The 19,864-nt window shown below is 35.7% G+C and overlaps 1 protein-coding gene and 1 long non-coding RNA gene across 7 annotated transcripts in view; one reads left to right on the top strand and one right to left on the bottom strand.

Annotated features, from left to right (window-relative positions):
• Positions 1–19,864, top strand: part of Hipk (Homeodomain interacting protein kinase) — a 220,834-nt gene that overhangs the window by 130,713 nt on the left and 70,257 nt on the right. The gene's annotated exons all lie outside the window — the stretch shown is intronic.
• LOC142233966 (uncharacterized) lies at positions 15,773–16,094 on the bottom strand. Its single transcript, XR_012721525.1, has 2 exons — positions 16,012–16,094; positions 15,773–15,949 (listed from the first exon to the last, which is right to left on the bottom strand). It is a non-coding gene; the product is annotated as an uncharacterized LOC142233966 (long non-coding RNA).

The raw sequence follows: 19,864 nt of genomic DNA, 5'->3' as shown, positions 1-19,864 counted from the left end.
TCTCAAAATGTGTAGCAAAATTTAGTTTAATTTTCGTACGAGTTAGTTTATTCTTCCTATAAAACAGTTTACTTTTTTCGGTGTACGGTTTTAATGATTTTGTCTTTACACGAATGATTTAGGTATGGATTCCGAGCCTAAGAAGCGGATCGATATTTAAGACATATCAAAATAATTATAAGATGTATACGTTTTTCAGTTTCTTTCTTCATGTGCTTTCAAAGTCCTTTAAAAACGCGTTAACGGCAATTCAAATTTCTGAATTCACACCCTCAAAAAAAAAATCGCTTCTGTAACATATACCCCAAACACATTTTGCTTCAAGCACATATATTTTCAGGATTTGTCCAAACATAATATTGTTTGTATTGTACAAACATATTATGTTTCACCTTAGGGCATACACTGGTAGTAAAAAATTTTAATGAAATTTTCTTTGTGTGGATATATTTTTAAGGCGCCAATTGGTTACTTCCATTATTTTACTTGCAGCATACTCTCTAGGTCTCTCTTTCTAAACACATATATGTTTATAGGCTATTTCCAAATTAATATATGTTTGCATCTAAGTATATTATATTTACAAACATTTTATGTCCCAAACATAATATGTTCTAACATATTAACATATATGTCCCAAACATGTTATGCTAGTTTATGAACATTATATGCTTGCACTTAAAAATATTGTGTTAAAAAATTTGACTTCCAAACATATAATTTTTGCACCCAAACATATGAAAAACAGTCTTTTTCGTCCGTGCAGGCACGAAACTATGAGGCCTTTTACACGATGCAATTTCTTCGTGCAATAATTGCATGCAACTCTTGTTTGTAGGCAAACGGTGTAGAGAAGCAAAGGGGGTAGAAAAAATTTCACGTTTTCCGTTCCTCTTGCAATTTTTTGATATTTCTCTTCACTGTCGTTTGTACTCTTGTTCATTTGCTTTATTTGTATTCTGCTTTCAACGTGTTGAGGTGTTTTAAAAATATGAAAACATTCGTGTTGTGGTGATTCAATGATTTTTCCGTTATTATCTTCCATTTTTATTTTTGCAATTGCTTAAACAATTTTTTTCACTATTTATTTTATTGTTACGAATTAAAACAATTAAAGAAGATTGAGCGAATAAACGTCAAAAAGTTTCAAGCGTATTGCATGCAAAATTGCACCGTATAAATGCTGATGTATTTAAGAAGCAACTTTAAAAGAGAATACAAAAAATTGCACGCAACCAATTGCATCGTCTAAAACCCCTCTATGTTTCAAGTAAAAGGTCTTTAAAATAAAGTGTTGAAAAGCATTTCCAATTTTTGAACACTATTTTACCTTGTAGTCAAGACACAAAGAGTCAACAATTTTAAAATTCATATCGTTACTTAAAACAAAAAAATGACCAAGTTTGACAAGTTGACCTTAGTCAAACAAAATTTTCTTTCATGTAAAGATACCCAGTTTTAAGTTCTTACAGTCAATGACTAAGCGACTTCATTGACTTTTAGGCAAGGAAAAAAACTATATCAGAGAAATTCGACTTTTTTCCTAAACAAAACTCGCATTCGTATTTTAACCCTTAAATGAGCACTGTATCTTTTAAGATACAACCAAAACAAAAAATTCTTACGTCTTAAAATTTTGACCGAATTCTACCAAATCAATTTGTGTTTCATCTAAAATATCATAACGGAAAATCTATCGTGCTTTTGTGTAATCCGAAACCAATTTTTAAAATAAAATTTTGTCAGAAAATTCAACAACCTAATAAAAAAATCTACGTAGTGTAAAATATCTCTATTCTCTCTTAGTTTAGGTTAGGTAAGGTATAGTGACAGCCCGATATTTCAGGATCTCAAAAAATTTTCCGTCCATTGTGATACCATAATAGTGAACTTTTCTCTTATCACTCAGTGCTGCCTGATTCTATATTTAGCTCAATAACAAGGGATCTCCTTATTATAGCCGAGTACGAACGGCGTTCCACATTGCAGTGAAACCACTTAGAGAAGCTTTGAAACAATGTCACGAGCATAACTGAGAGCGGATAATCCTCCGCTGAAAAACGTTTTTTTTTTGGTGTTTGGTCGAAACAGGGTGATAAATATATATGGTTAGTTGAGGGAAATTTTCGAAAATCGGGCGAGGTTCAGTTTTCAAGCCGAAAACCAGCTTATTTTCACGTTTAATTTTTTTAATTAATTTATTTAGAAATATTAAATCGTTCGTAATGAATGCATTAGATCTGTTTCATCCATAATATGATAAAAATGTAATTGTCTTCATATATATTTTTGCACTTTTAATTTAGTGTTTTAGTGAAAAACCCGAACATAGTACTCACCTTAAATCTGAACCGATTTGGATGATTCTTTGCGGGTATAGTTAGTACTGCAGAAGATTCGATTTAAGGATTTTATAGAAATTTTGGCAAATCGGGCGATACATATATATGGAGACTATGTCTAAATCTCAACTGATTTGGATGAAATTGTGCATAATTTAAGGGAGATTACCTTGTGCCAAATTTTGCCGATGATCGGTTAGTAAATAAGCTTAATACGAACTAATTTGTTGAAATCGGGCGATACATATGTACACTCAAAAAAAAAAGTTTACTTGGATCCAAAGATTTTGACATTCCTTTAAGGATTTTGGTATTGATTCCGAGCCAAAGATGCGGCTATATTTCTTGTGAGTTTTAAGTGTGGTTTGTCCAGGAAAGGTATCCTTCTTCTCAATATACTGTTTCTGTTTCCCATCCAATAAATCGGAAAAAGCAAAAGTAGTAAAAAATTTTACTACATTAATATTTGCTAAAATGTTGGAAAATGATGCACCCTATACGTTGGCTGCCAATTTCATGTAAATTTAAGTTCTTTACTAAAAAGAAGTCAGGCAGAAGCCTGTGCATAAAATATGTCATAAAATTATGTATCGAGTTCCCATTTACAGAAAACCCTCTACTTTCAATTTAAGAAAAAAAAAAAAAAACGGACAAAAGGGAACCCTCTCCCCACCTTCGCTCTACTCCGACCTGATATCGAACTATCACGTACCCTATATTAATTTCACAAACTATTCAATGGTCCCTATAAATTCTATCGAAGTAAATCGACAAAGTTTATTTCAATTTTCCCCTTCCCCAACCAGATATCGACAAATCATATACCTACTAATCATCAATCATGTATACATTTAATCACCTCCTCCCACGTTCCCTGTAAATTTCAAGTAGATCGGAGATGTTTAAATTTTGCTCTATTGTTTTAAAGGGACGTCACTTTTCCCGATACAATATCGACAAACACCGTAGTGAATAGCAACCCTAACTTTCCCTGAAAATTCTTGAAATTTTCCTTCAAGTGTGGGGCAAGGAAGGTTGCCTCTTCGTTCATAATCTTCCCCCACTGATTTTGTTAATTTCAAGAAAACTTAAGAATTTTTGTTTTTTTTTGTAGCTTTAGAGGAGGACCTCCTCCCCGACCAAATATCGAAAAGTGATGTAGCGTATCTTTTGTAAACGTCCCAGAAAATGTAAAGCAAATTATAAGCCTAAAGGGGCGACCTCTCTTCCATTCAAATATCACAAAATCAGGTATCAACTATTAATATCGTAACCTCTCCCCACTCCTCTGTAAATTTCAAGTAACTCGGTAAAGTTTAATTGTTTCTCTGTATGTACTTAAGAGAAGCGGATGTCTCCCTATGCCCTTTTATTTGTATTAACAAATCAGTGCTCGAAAAATAATGTAGCAGATTTTTGTCTAGATGTCAACCCCAACATTCTATGAAAATTTCAAGCAAATCGCATAATTTTGTTCCAAGTTTCAAAAAGTAGGGCAAGGGGGGGGCCTCCCCCGTCCACATATGAAATCATCAGGTACCCCATATTAATTCCATAACCTCACCGCATGTTCTCTGTAAATCTCAGATAATTTAGAGAATTTTAGTTTTTTCACTGTACTTTAAAAAATGTCGAACAAAGGGGAGGTCCCCCTCCGCCACCAAATATCGAAATATAAAGTAGCGGATCTTTGTCTAGATGCCAACCCCAACCTTCAATGAAAATTTCAAGCAAATCGGTCAACTTTGGTCCAATTTTCAAAAAGTCCGCCAAAGGGGAGGTCCCCCTCCGCGACCAGGTGTCAAAAATGAGGTACCCTATTTTCACCACATGAACGCCCCCTACGATCTCTGAAAGTTTCAAGTAAATCGGATCAGCCGTTTCGGAGCCAACTCAGTACATACAAACAAACAATCAAACAAACAAACAAACAAATAAACAAACATAGATTGCATTTTATATATATAGATTTAAAGTTTCAATATTTCAGTTAATTTAAGGACAATTTCTTTAAATCAAAAATGTGTTTCTTTACTTTAAGTAAAATTAGCCTAGTTCTAAATTTAATGAAAAAAAAAAATTGTTTTGAAGCAAAGATTATAAACTTTATTTTAACGAAAATTTCATTATTTTAAAGAAATTTGTCCTTAATATTTTGTAAATTACGCATCCTAAAATTAAGGTTGCGAAATCTTTAATATCACGTAAATATTTTTTTCAGTGTATGGGAGCTATATCTAAATTTAATCCGAATCAATCAATAGCGTTCCTCCTTGTGCCAGAAAAACACCCTGAACCAAATTTCATCAAAATCGGCTAATAATTGCGATCGGAATCCTGCGAACACAAATACATGGGCAGACGAACGGACGGACAGACACTAAAGGCTAGGTCGATTCAGGAGCAGATTCTGAGTCGATCAGTATATATTATATGGGGTGTAACAGTAACATTTCTGATAGGGACATTTTTTTTGTCAGATTCAAGAAGATCAAAGTTAGTGTACCCCGACCACTATGTGGTTAAGGGTATAACAAGTAAGGCCAATCAATTTAAAAAGTGTCTTTTAGGCCTTCATTAAATCGTATTAAAATATTGGATTATGCAGGGACTATTTCATAGACGTATGGACGACTTACAGAGAAAGGGAGAGCTAGTCTATAATCTTGATTCAATTTCATTGAAAGCGCCTCTTGTTGGCCTTTTTTACAAAGTCCTTGCGAAATTTGCCACTGGGTTATATACGTCACCGTCACTATCAACGGGCCGTTGAGAATAGTATTGTGAAAACAAAAACTTCAATTGAGGTCACATTCATGCATTGGCAATGTAAGGCAATTGCACTCTCACACACACTCTCACCTACATGCATGCATGCATGCCAATGTTGTTGCTATTATTGCTTTGTTTGGCCAATGTTGTTGAGATGATGTGGTGCTACCCGATGCCGTGTTATTGTCATAGTATTTTGCTGTCAGTGCACTTTATGGCGGGCATTCCGTAGACAGTTTCAAAAAAAAAAAAGCAAAAAACGGCCTAAGTTGCACCGTGGGATAAAATAGGAGAAACAAAAAAGCAACACTTGGGAAAAAATATTGTGGTGAGTCAGCATACATCAGACGTTAGGTTAGGTTAGGTTAGGTTAGGTCAGACGTTACATAAAGTTTTTCGGCAATTAAGCATTAGCTACTGGTATCTACAAAAAAAAAAGAAAACAATATAACCAAAAGACTTCAAAAATCGTGTTCAATTAAGAAACAATCGCAGTAATTCAATCCAATTAAAATATTGGCAGTTTTAAATAAACTTTTAAAGGATTCCAATGATTTTTTAATTAAAACCAAAAAGAAATCCAATTAAGTTTTGTTTGGAGTTGTGTACGCTTTCACTTAAAAAAGTGATTGGTTCAATTACTTCTTGATTGAAGTGTTAAAAAAAAAACTAATAAAATATTTTTAAAATAATAAAATTATTTATCTTTTGTTTTTCGTTCAAACTATTAGTCGGAAATAATTTTGCTTCACCTCTTAATTGAAGTGAACATTTTTTTAATTAAAAACATTAAATTAAATTAATTAAATTAAATAAACTAAATCTTAGTCCATATTTGAAGTTTTTTTTTTATCTTTAGTCAACATCAAATGCAATATCTCAATCGCAGATTATTTCTTTAACCCATTCAAAGTCAAACAACTACGAACAACCCGTTATTTTTGTATGACAGCACAAACAAAGACACTTGTTCACATTTGATAAACAAGTGTCATATTCTTGTTATTATTCGGGTAATTTTCGTAAAGTACTTTCAATAGTTTTTTGTGTACCAAGTGATTTAAAATCTATAATTCCTCGCATATAATATCTCAATTGTTTGTAGATCAGAGATGGTATGTATCAAACTTTTTTAAATTTGCGACTGTCGCAAAGTTGTAAACGTCGTAAACGTCACATTCGCCTCGTAAATATAGAAAAAGTAACAAACGTCGCAAATTCAAAATGCTTCAGTCGCGTCGGAATTCGATGATATCCCAGATGATGGTATGTTCGAAGAAGTTTCAGTTCTCAGAAATGTTCATAAAATTATAAACGAATTTAAAGAAAAAAGTAAAAGACAATAGACTTATTTCAGAAGAAGACTTCAAGCCAAAATTACTATGTTTCACTCGATGGTGACAATCTCTACAGGCTCATGCTCATATTAGCCTTCCAAAAATTTCTGCAGAAACTGACAGCGAAGAAAAACCACTACTTAAGAGCGAATTTTAAAAAAATTCACTTTTTGACTCATTAAAGCCAATTTCCATACAAATTAAAAATGACCATTCGCTGATACAACGAAAAATCCGCAAAATCCGAATAGTTTGAAGTTGCGAGTGCGAGATGTAAAACTAGTTAAGTTTTCAATAAATACAATGTAACAGTATAATGTTTACATCCCTTTTTAACGGGGATCCAAACTAAATTAAATTAAAAAAAGTATATTTTTTTTTTCGAAAATAGTTTATGACTTTTGCGACATCGGTATTATAAAGGGTGATACGGTCAAAATTTGGTCAATATAAACTTGACGTATTTCTTTCAATTTTGCATTTAAAAAACCTGAACACCCCTCACTTTGAAGGTGTGTGTGTGTAGAATGTTGCTTCTATTTTGATTTTGGAATTCACTCTTCAGTTGACAAAATGCCGTCCAAGCAAGAAGAGCAGCGTATCAAAATTTTGCTCGCGCATCGCGAAAATCCGAGCTACTCGCACGCAAAGCTGGCAAAATCGCTAAAAGTCGCCAAATCAACCATTACAAATGTAATTAAAGTGTTTGGCGAACGTTTGTCGACAGCCAGGAAGTCTGGATCGGGGGGAAATCGAAAACCGGAAGCCGCTGAGACGACAAAGAGAGTTGCCGGTAGTTTCAAGCGCAACCCTAACCTCTCTCTCCGAGATGCCGCAAATAAGCTGTGTGTATCATCTACAACCGTGCAAAAAAACGAGCCGGACTATCGACTTACAAGAAGGTAGTGACTCCAAATCGCGATGATAAACAAAATACGACGGCCAAAGCGCGATCCTGGAGGCTTTACACGACGATGCTGATGAAGTTTGACTGCGTGGTAATGGACGACGAAACCTACGTCAAAGCCGGCTACAAGCAGCTTCCGGGACAGGAGTTTTATACGGCAAAAGGAAGGGGAAAGGTAGCAGATATTTTCAAACACAAAACTGTCAAAGTTCGCAAAGAAATTTCTGGTTTGGCAAGCCATCTGTACCTGTGGCTTGAAAAGCAGCATTTTCATAGCTTCAGGGACTGTCAACCAAGAAATTTACGTGAAAGAGTGTTTGAATAAACGTCTGCTGCCTTTCCTGAAGAAACACGGTTGTTCCGTACTGTTTTGGCCGGATTTGGCATCTTGCCATTACGGTAAAAAGGCCATGGAGTGGTACGCCGCCAACAACATGCAGGCGGTTCCCAACGACAAGAACCCTCCCAACACGCCAGAGTTCCGCCCAATTGAGAAATACTGGGCTATTGTCAAGCGGAATCTAAAGAAGACCAAAAAAACTGCTAAGGACGAGCAGCAATTCAAGGAAAACTGGCTTTCTGCGGCGAAGAAGGTGGACAAGGTGGCTGTACAAAATCTGATGGCAGGTGTCAAGTGTGAGGCCCGGCAATTCGGATTTGGAAAAGCGAAAGCCTAACTGAATATTTTTCCTGAATTTTATACTAATTGAACTTGAAAAAGAAATTTAATTTGATTTTTTAAATAAACGATTTCACCGATTTACACGCGTTTTCCCTTGACCAAATTTTGACCGTATCACCCTTTACAGTCGTAAAAGTCATAGTTTGCGACAGGCCAACCCTGGTGTAGATAAAACTGTATATAAAAGTTTAAAATTGTACCATCAGGTAATGGAAAATTTTGGTAGAATTTCATACTTAGTCTGCCCAATGTCCCCATGTGAAGACATCGCTTTTTCTAAAAAGTGTACATTTTTGTCCGGCAGTTTCATTTGGGCGTTAAAAATGTTCTTTATTTTAAAAGAAAATTGAAAAATCATAGGCACATGACTTTATGCGAAGGACGCAAATTGTAAAAATTCGTCTCTTAAACTTAAAGAATTTTTAAGCACATTCTTTTAATTAAAATGTCTTTCTATTAAAGAAATTTATTTTTAATATTATGTAAATTGAGTGTCCTAAAAGCTAGATTGGAAACTCTTTGAATATTTATTTAATATAAACTTAAAAACTGGGCCTCATATCTACCAGTATTCTGATTTCATATATTGTATTTTTTTTTGCAAAATATCGTTTTTCAAAATGCTAAAAGCTTTATCCAGAACTCTTTTGATTCCACTGTAGATTCTCTTATATGAAAGTGCCGAGTTGATGTTGTTGAGCTTCAATAAACAACTGACAGTGTACTCTACAATAACAACAGCAGCAATAAAAGCACCAAGCAACCAAATACATAGCTCTGCGCTGCTAATCGAAGGCACAGAAATGCGTTCAAAGGCAGAAAATTGAAAAAGGCGAAAAAGAAGGGAGGGCAGTGTGGACATTTCCCTCTTTATCAACTTTTTTCACCACCACTGCATATCCACAAACGTTGGGCGCCATTCCTCCCATTTATTATACGATTAAGTTTTCCTCAGCTCTTTGTTGCTGCATAGCAAAGCTTATAGTTTTTCTATTACGGGCTAACCAAGTGGAGGAAATCTCTAAACGATTTTGACTATGGGAACGTTGCTGTCCCACACAAAAAGTGATTTTTTTTGTTTTTAAGCAAAACTAAATTGGATTTATCGAAAAAATAAAAAAAAGCCCAACGAAGAAATTTGAGATAAACGAAACGTTGCATAAAACAACACGAATGCCGCCAAGCATTAGGGGCCTTGAAAGTCCAACGACCCTTTCAAATATAGAGTGCAGAGAAAGTGTGACGACAAATAAATTAACCCATGAACAACACAATTGCAACTGGTCTTTTAACCGGGCCAACCTTCCAGTAAACTAGGAACTGCAATCGCAATCAAAGAGATGACTTTTTTCAAATTTGTTTAAAATTCTTGTTAAATTTACTTTTTATTTTTTTTTTTTTTTTGCAAATTCTGTGCACTACAAATTTTTTATCACCTACAAAATGTGTGTTTTTTTATTTCTGGCAAATTACATTGTTTACTCATATCTCGCCCACGTTTACAATTTAACCCTTGGTACACTCAAAAAAAATAGTGAACTCTCTATTTCACTAAAGCCAATTTAACTTTATTTTAGTTCATGGAATTATTATGTTTGGGGAAAGTTTCCTTTACTCTAATAATTTGTGTACGTTAGTTAAATTAACTAAAACCGAGGAAAAAAATATACTCAAATGAAGCATAAAGATTAACTAAATTCGTGCCTTCCACAAAATAGTTCAGAATTTCTTTAAATTTGTAAATTTTACCAAAAATGCATCCATCATGAACTTCGTATGTTACTAAAGACATTCTTGCAATTTTGAACTCCAAATTTTTCTTTCAAACTACAAAATTGTCTTTAACAAGTGAAAAAACTTAGTTATGTCTAATAAATTTTCTTGAATTTGTCGAAAAATATTTACTTATTTTTATGACATCGGCGTGATGCCAACGCTTGTAATACTGTTTATTTAAAAATTTCTACAAATATTCAAAATTTTCTAAAATTACCCGAAAGTTTTCTTCCTGGTGGGTTCACTGTTTTTTCGGTGTAGTGCTGCAGAGAAGTACTTTCTCCAAAGGACATTCCCTTGCAAAGGTAGGATAAGAAGATAAGTTCTTTGTAGTGAGAGATTTTGGTTGATTGAGATATCGTAGTATAAATATGAAGTTTTAAGTGGTCCTGTGGTCCTACATATAACCCAATTGGGTCTGTAACTGCATGTAACCATCATGTCTAATCTAATGTAACCAGCGAGATTTTCTCATATCATTCTTATCAATAACCCAACAAAAAATGTAGTAGTTCTTCCTAACGCATTACACCCAGAAAAAAGTGACCCCTTCTTTAAGTTAAAATGAACTCATTGTGAAGAAAGTTGAACTTCGTATAGCGCCAAAGTTTTTATATGGTTATCACGAGATAAGGCATTTGTAGGCGGAATAATTCCTATTCAACCGTCGAACGGAACGGACGTGTTTTTTTCAATAGCGGATAAACTCATAGTAATAGGTACCTACTACGAATTTCAAGTGTGGTGGGATATTAAGCCACCATGCAGCGAAATTCCAAGTCATCCACTGGGTTGCTAACTTCAGGGCCCAGTGGACGGGTATCGACTGGAGTTATAAATCTGGGCAATGACCAAGAGTTAGGCCCAATTAGTCGACCTGTAGACGGGTCGACAGGTGGCGACACACTGACAAGTCGAACTTTTTCTAAGGTAACGACATCAAAAGGAGGTAATCCCTCACGAAAGAGATTCAAGGAACGCAGAAATGCTTTGTTTATCCTAAAGAAGTTAGGATCAGTCGACCCAAGCACGTTGTCGGCTAAACAAAGCGATTCCTTAAAATGGGCTCAAGGAATTCTTGAGACTGGAAAAAGGGAACGATCGCCGGATGAGCTGCCATCCTCCAAAAGGGATCAAAGATCGTTTGCCTCAGTTGCTAAAGATAGCCTTGTGATGGCTATCATTAATAAAGGAGCATTGGACGGTATGGTTCCAAAGCAAAAATGGGGGGAAATTGAGAATGCTCTATCTGTCGTCTACTCACAGGTACTGGAAAAGTTTCCCGGCCCAGATCCTCGACACCAAGAGGCTGGTTGGTATCAAGGACGATTTAAGCTAGTCGCATTTGAGGACCAGAGGTCTATAGAATGTTTTAAAGCTGCTCTGATACTAATTGGTGAAGTTTGGGAAGGAGCTGCTCTAGAGTTAGTCGAGAAGAAAGACATACCGGCTAGACCTAGAGCACATGCCTGGATACCTGCAAACCCTTCTGACCCTGAATCTATTTTAAATAGACTGAAACGATGCAATCCAGATCTTCCAACAGCTGATTGGAAGGTTGGCCGTTTGGATGAAGTGGATGGACCAAGACGGCATGCAGTGTTTATATTGAACACTCAGTCTTTGCCACATCTGGCAAAGTCCCAGGGCCGTGTATGTTATGGCTTTCATTATATCCAAATGAAGGTGTATAAAAACGATCAGCTAAAGGATTCAGAAATGGACAAGCCTCTGTCTGAATCAGAAGTAAGCGGATCCTCTTGCGAAGTCGAGGGAGATACCAAAGTTGAAGACATGGATAGATACCGTATGCGTGAGGAGGCTTCTATTGCCTCAGAACTCACCAAAGTCGAACCTATGGTTATTGCGAGAGTCACCGATATCTCTGAAGAGGACATTCTTGATGACTCGATCGAAGCGGCTGATGTGACGGTTGTTGAAAATCTCGATGGTCCTACGGATCCTCCAGATAAATCTTCATCATTGTAAGGCTGCATGTGCTGCCTTAAAAGTTCTCCTGATGAAAGGGGACATAGATATAGTTCTTATTCAAGAACCATATGTTTACAAAAACAAAATATGTGAATTAAGTACTCCGGGGTTCAAACTATTGCAGTATACTGGTAATGATGTAAATCGAGCCTGTATAATTGCTAAAAACGAGCTCAATTTGTTTCTGCTTCCCTCAATGTGCAATACAGACACTGTCGTTGCAAGTTTAGAAATAGCCAAATGCAAATATTGGGTATCTTCGGTCTACATGGGACATGACAGGGAGATGCCTCCATATGCCGTTAAGACCTTAGTGGAGGAGTCACTGAAAACAAAGGCGAAACTCATTATGGGATGCGATGCGAATGCACATCATAGTATATGGGGAAGTAGTGATACTAATGCAAGGGGAGAGTCGCTAATAGAGTTTATTTTGCGTACTAATCTGGTAGTTTGCAACAAGGGAGATGTCCCAACCTTTGTCACTAAAAACAGGCAAGAGGTTTTGGACATCACCTTGGCCTCGCAAGAACTAAATGAAATGATATCTGAGTGGCAGGTTTTAAGTGAACACAGCTTCTCAGATCATCGCTACATCAGTTTCAAATTTGATGTTCATATCACCAAGATCATATTTCCGCCAAATGTTAGGAAAGCTGACTGGAATAGGTATAGGGAATCGTTCAATATGATGATACCGGAAATAACAGAGACAAATATGAGAAATGTGCAAGATATCGAACACGCAGTGGAGCGGATTACTAAGGCCTTCAACATCTCACTGAAAGCTGCATGCCCTAGAGGAAAGCCAAGGGGGAAACATCGACCACCATGGTGGTCTACGGAATTAAGTAATATGAGGAAATCCTGCAGGAAGCTCTTTAACAAGGCAAAGTCCACCAGAGCCCCTGAGGACTGGGACGCTTACAAGAGGAATCTGAGAGGATACAAGCGAGAACTGAGAAAGGCTCAGCATAACTCTTGGAATGCTTACTGCAGCAGTATTGAGAATACGTCCGAGGCTTCCAGACTACGGAAGGTTCTAGCATCCACCAACTCCGCTCCAGGTTTCATTAAAACATCGGAGGGCAATTGGACAACGTCCAGTAAGGAGACGCTGGAGGTACTATTGGACACACATTTTCCTGGAAATCAGACGGTTGAACCATGTACTGGCGGTGCCACAGTTGCTCAGCGGTCGTTTCCTGTCGAGGAAATTGTATCGGAAACTAGAATAAGATGGGCGCTAAATAGCTTTGGACCATTCAAATCCCCTGGACCTGATGGAATTACTCCGGCGGAGTTACAAGCTGTAACTGACAAAATTATCCCCTGGTTGTCGGTGATATATAAAGGATGTATCAACTTATCATATATCCCAGGAAAGTGGAGGGAAACAAAAGTCGTTTTCATACCTAAAGCGGGAAAAGCCTCTCACTCGAGGGCGAAGGATTTCCGACCAATCAGCTTATCCTCATTCCTACTTAAGACTCTGGAGAGGATGATAGATATTTATCTTAGAACTAGCATCGATTCAAGTTTGTTCTCGAAACGACAGCATGCATACTCGAAGGGCAGGTCTACTGAGACCGCACTACATGAACTAGTCAGCTTTATTGAAAGCTCACTATCTGTCAAAGAATACACAATCGTGGCGTTTCTAGACATCGAAGGGGCGTTCAATAATGTCCATCCGAGCTCGATATTAAATGGACTGATAACTCTGAATGTTGATCCATGTATACTCAGGCTGTTAGACGAACTGCTAATGAAGAGACGTATTTCAGCCACACTAGGACAAGCAAACATACAAAGGTATGTGAACAGAGGCACTCCCCAAGGAGGAGTCCTATCACCTCTTCTTTGGAATGTTGCTATAAATAGCCTTCTGGTTACTCTAGAAAAAGAAAGGATAAAAGTGGTGGCATACGCAGATGATGTGGCTCTGGCAGTCAGGGGAAAATTCCCATCCACAATCAGAGATATTATTCAGAGGGCCCTCCGGATGACTGAGAAATGGGCGAAAGACAATGGTCTTGGGGTAAATCCTGCAAAGACAGAATTAGTCATGTACTGCAACGATCGCAAAACTCCCACGGTTAGGCCTATTTCCTTAGGGGGTATTGAAATTCCCTTTGGTGAATGTGCAAAATACCTTGGCGTTATTTTGGACAGGAAGCTGAACTTTAAGCTTAATATTGAAGAAAGGGCGAGAAAGGCAACTGTAGCTTTGTACTCGTGCAAAAAGGCAATAGGAAAAAAGTGGGGACTGAAACCAAAAATTGTGCATTGGCTATACACGGCAGTGGTTAGACCTATAATGCTATATGGTGTTGTAGTCTGGTGGCCGGCACTTCAGAAACCGACTTGTTTAGATAAAGTTCAGCGTATGGCGTGTTTGTGTATTTCAGGCGCATTCAGCAAGACAGGAACAAATTCCCTTAATGTCGTGCTGCATCTATTGCCTTTAGACATTTTGGCCAAACAGTCAGCTGCAACAACGGCTGTGCGGTTGCGCGAACTATCGCTGTGGTCGGAAAAAGGTTACGGTCACAGTTCTGTCCTCAAAACAATGCCAGATGTGCCTAACGTAGTGGATTACACTTTGGCGAGTCCACTTTTCGACAAAAAGTTTGAGACTCTAATCCCCAACAGTGAGGCGTGGTGCACACAGACCCCGGGGAATAAAGAATACATAGATTTCTACACTGATGGCTCCAAATTGGATGGACAAGTGGGGTTCGGAGTATATTCTAATGATCTGGAACTTCGAATAGCGAAAAGATTACCTAATCACTGTAGTGTTTTTCAGGCTGAAATATTAGCAATAAGAGAGGTGGCGAATTGGCTGAGAAGTAATGTTCCAAAAAATGTGGGCATTAATATATACTCAGACAGTCAACCTGCAATAAAATCCTTGGACTCTGTGTTCCTCAACTCGAAAACGGCCATCGACTGCCGCAAATCTCTCAATAAGATGGCTGAGCAGTACAATATTCACCTAATATGGGTGCCTGGCCATAGGAACATACCGGGGAACTGCGAAGCGGATGAGTTGGCAAGGCTAGGGACTACCTTACATATTCCAGGGGAACTAGAATTTGTTGGTATGCCCCTAGCTACCTGCAAGCTCATGCTGCGTGAGAAGGCTGTTATGATGGCAAATGTTCGATGGGAGAATTGCAAGGGTTGTAACGACACCAAGCAAATATGGCCCCATTTCAACTTAAACCGCACACTAGATATGCTAATGTTCTCGAGACGTCAGATATCACTCCTGATATCTGCTATAACGGGTCGCTGCCTGATAGGCGATTTTGCAAAAACTATTGGCGCGAAGTATAATGACTATTGTATGAGCTGTCATGATGCGGAGGAAAAAGAATCAATTAAACACCTCTTGTGTGAGTGTCCTGCATTTTGTGTAAAGCGCAAGCAACTTTTAGGAGCATATAGCTTCAGATTACTGGCGGATCTGGAAAACGTTAACTTAAGCAGTCTGCTACTGTTTTTGGAACAATCTGGTTGGTTCAACAAAGAAAAATAATCAAGAAGGTTCAGCGGTTAAAACTAGAAGTGCCCATATGTAATAGGTACTTTTAGTTAATGTGGTATCACAATGGACTGAATAGTCTAAGTGAGCCTGAATCTTAATCGGGCTGCCACTTTAACCTAACCTAACCATAGCGCCAAAGACATTTTTATTTGTTTGAACGATGTGATTTTCGTAGAAATTAGGTATAATGCATTCCCTATATTAGTTAACACTATACTACAGAATGAAAAAATTTAACTGATTTGAATTCATATATGGAATGATTTTATTAAAATGTTTTCATTCATTTGGACAAATCTTACACATTTGTGATAAAACTTTTACTTTATAATTAGAACTGCTTACCTTCGTTTTTAAATACAATTTTATTTATTTATATAAGCAATTTTATCTTCAATAAAAGACATGTTTTATTAATATATTGAATATATTTATTAAGAATCAACAGCATCGAATCTCCTTAAAATATTAGTTTATTATTCCACTATTTCCAATTTCCATGTGATATTATCAACTGTAAAACGCACTTTTTCTTCTTCTTGTACTTTTCACTTTTAATAAGTTGCTGCCTTACAATTTCAATACCTATAAATATAAAAAATCATAAACCATTTTTGTTACAAAAGGTTAGCGTCACTGAATATTACCTGATAATTGAAGATTCCAAAATGAAGACAAATGAAAGGGTTGTTATTCTGCTGGTGTTTTCTTTCTTTATACACCATCACGATTGATAGATTTATTTTCAAAAAACGAAAATTTTTCTCACTAATTTAAAATAATAAATATTTTATATATTTTATTTGTTATTTATTATATTATTTTACGATATTATTTTTTAACAATCTCTCCGTATACCACAACAACGCGATTCCAACTAAAAAAACAACCCACGCGCAAACATATCGATTGCACCCACGCGCAAACACATCGATTACGATGACAGGTATCGATTACAGGTAGACAATAGAAATATAGGAAAATTTCCTATATTCTAACAAGTGTGTTTCCTTAAGTTTTGAAAGGATTGCATACTTCTTAGTACGAATGAACTAAAATATTTTTCTATGCCAAGTGTTGTTCGTATGTATGAACAACTTTCTATTGTAAAGGAAGTCGCAATTATCATTTTATAAGAAATTTTACTAATTTTGAGGAAACTTGGTTTTAGTTCGGTTTTTGTTTATTTTTACGAATGCTTTGTTATCGGTGAATAAAATTTTCTTGTTCAGTAGTAAATTCTTATACCCAGCGAAGAAAATAGTATGAGTAAAATTCCATGCCTTATTCTAAGTTATGAACTATTCCTATCTGCTTACAGTTTAGGATTTTTTTACTGAAACGAGTAAATTTTATTATTTCTCACAAAAATTTACCTTAATGGAAATAAAATGGATAAACTATATTGATGAACAATTTTTCCTTTAGTTTCGAAGGCTCTTTTTTCTGGGTGTACTTTTAATGAACTCCCAAAAATGTTTTTCCACTCATAAGGAAGGTGGGTATTAAGTTCGAGTTTAGCCGCTAAAATCGCTAAAGTGAAAACTAAATCAGTAAAAATACGGCATACAATTATACATATTTGTTCACCCAGAAAAAAGTGACCCCTTCTTTAAGTTAAAATGAACTCATTGTGAAGAAAGTTGAACTTCGTATAGCGCCAAAGCCATTTTTATTTGTTTGAACGATGTGATTTTCGTAGAAATTAGGAATAATGTATTCCATATATTAGTTAACATTTTCCTATATTTATGTACCACTATACTACAGAATGAAAAAATTTAACTAATTTGAATTCATATATGGAATGATTTTATTGAAATTTTTTCATTCATTTCGACAAATCTTACACATTTGTGGTAAAACTTTTACTTCATAATTAGAACTGCTTACCTTCGTTTTTAAATACAATTTTATTTATTTCTATAAGCAACTTTATCTTCAATAAAAGACATGTTTTATTAATATATTGAATATATTTATTAAGAATCAACAGCATCGAATCTCTTTGAAATATTAGTTTATTATTCCACTATTTCCAATTTCCGTGTGATATTATCAACTGTAAAACGCACTTTTTCTTCTTCTTGTACTTTTCACTTTTAATAAGTTGCTGCCTAACGATTTTGTCCTCCTTTTACAATTTCAATACCTACAAATATAAAAAATCATAAACCATTTTTGTGACAAAAGGTTAGCGTCACTGAATATTACCTGATAATTGAAGATTCCAAAATGAAGACAAATGAAAGGGTTGTTATTCTGCTGGTGTTTTCTTCCTTTATACACTATCACGAACATTGATAGATTTATTTTTAAAAACGAAAATTTTTCTCACTACTTTAAAATAACAAATATTTTATATATTTTATTTGTTATTTATTATATTATTTTACCATATTATTTTTTAACAATCTCTCCGTATACCAAAACAACGCGATTCCAACTAGAAAAAACAACCGACGCGCAAACATATCGATTACACCCACGCGCAAACACATCGATTACGATGACAGGTATCGATTACAGGTAGACAATATAAATTTAGGAAAATTTCCTATATTCTAACAAGTGTGTTTCCTTAAGTTTTGAAAGGATTGCATACTTCTTAGTACGAATGAACTACAATATTTTTCTATGCCAAGTGTTGTTCGTATGTATGAAAAACTTTCTATTATAAAGGAAGTCGCAATTATCATTTTATAAGAAATTTTACTAATTTTGAGGAAACTTGGTTTTATTTCGGTTTTTGTTTATTTTTACGAATGCTTTGTTATCGGTGAATAAAATTTTCTTTCTCAGTAGTAAATTCTTATACCCAGCGAAGAAAATAATATGAGTAAAATTCCATGCCTTATTCTAGTTAATGAACTAGTCCTAACTGCTTACAGTTTAGGATTTTTTTTACTGAAACGAGTAAATTTTATTATTTTTCACAAAAATGTATCTTGATGGAAATAAAATGGATAAACTATATTGATGAAAATTTTTTCCTTTAGTTTCGAAGGCACTTTTTTCTTGGTGTTGAAAATTTTATTATAACTTGATGGGGAATAGCCCAAAGCAAATTTTAACAAAGTTTGTAGTCCTTAAAATGGATTATTAAAGAAAAGTAATCGTGAAAAAATGAAGTTTTTAGCGGCTAAACTCGATCTTAATACCCACCTATAGACTTAATTTTCACTTCACATGAACACATGATGATATGTAAAAATTATTGTTTTTACCCAATTGGTAATGGAGGCCAAATGATTATGGAGGTTTTAAAAGAAAAAAAAAAAAAAAATACTTGAAAAGTGGACCGATCCAATTCTCAAAAAACTTGAAAAAGCTAAGAAAAATTTTATATTTATTTATTTACACGGCTAATAGCAGCCGGGACATTACATTATTGTTTAATTTTTGCCTTATTTTTTATGAAACCCGAAATGCTGAAATGGCATCAGATTTTGATGATCTAAAAAGAAATCAATTCAGCGGAGCTTAAAAAGATGACTTCCAGCCTATGATAGGTCGATTTAAGATTCATTGCCTCTGAGCCATTTTTTCACTAGTTTTCGATCCAAAAAGAAAATTTTCATCACTTTTTTTTGCATTAGCTTTTGTTTATACCCTCCACCATAGGATGGGGTATATTAACTTTGCCATTCCGTTTGTAACACATCGAAATATTGCTCTAAGACCCCATAAAGTATATATATTCTGGGTCGTGGTGAAATTCTGCGTCGATCTGAGAATGTCTGTCCAACCGTCTGTTGGAATCACGCTAACTTCCGAACGATACAAGCTATCGACTTGAAATTTGACACAAGTTGTTGTTATTGATGTAGGTCGGATGGTATTGCAAATGGGCCATATCGGACCACTTTTACCTATAATCCCCATATAAACGGACCCCCTAATTTGGCTTGCGGATCCTCTAAGAAAAGCAAATTTCATCCGATCCGGCTGAAATTTGGTACAGTATATGGTCTCTAACAACCATGCAAAAATTGGTCCACATTGGTCCATAATTACATATAGCCCCCATATAAACCGATCCCCAGATTTGACCTCCGGAGCCCCTTGGAAGAGCAAAATTCATCTGATTCGGTTGAAATTTGGTACGTGATGTTAGTATATGGTATCCAACAACTATGCAGGAATTGGTTCATATCAGGCCATAATTATATATAGCCCCCATATAAACCGATCCCCAGACTTGACCTCCGGCGCCTTTTGGAGAAGCAAAATTCATCCGATCTGCTTGAAATTTGGTACGTGGTGATCGTATATTATATTTAACAACCATGCCAAAAGAGGTCCATATCAGTCCATAATCATATATAGCCCCATATAAACCGGTCCCGAGATTTGGTTTTGGAGCCTCTTGGAGGAGCAATTTTCATCCAAGTCATTTGAAATTTTGTACATTGTGCTAGTATATGGCCGTTAACAACCATGCCTAACTAGGTCTATATCGGTCTATAGTTATATATAGCCCTCAGATAAATCGATCTC

This window comes from Haematobia irritans, chromosome 4, assembly GCF_050003625.1.
Source record: "Haematobia irritans isolate KBUSLIRL chromosome 4, ASM5000362v1, whole genome shotgun sequence".
Taxonomy (NCBI): Eukaryota; Metazoa; Arthropoda; class Insecta; order Diptera; family Muscidae; genus Haematobia; species Haematobia irritans.
Note: the sequence above shows the minus strand (reverse complement) of the source record. Positions and strands in the feature narration are given on the sequence as shown.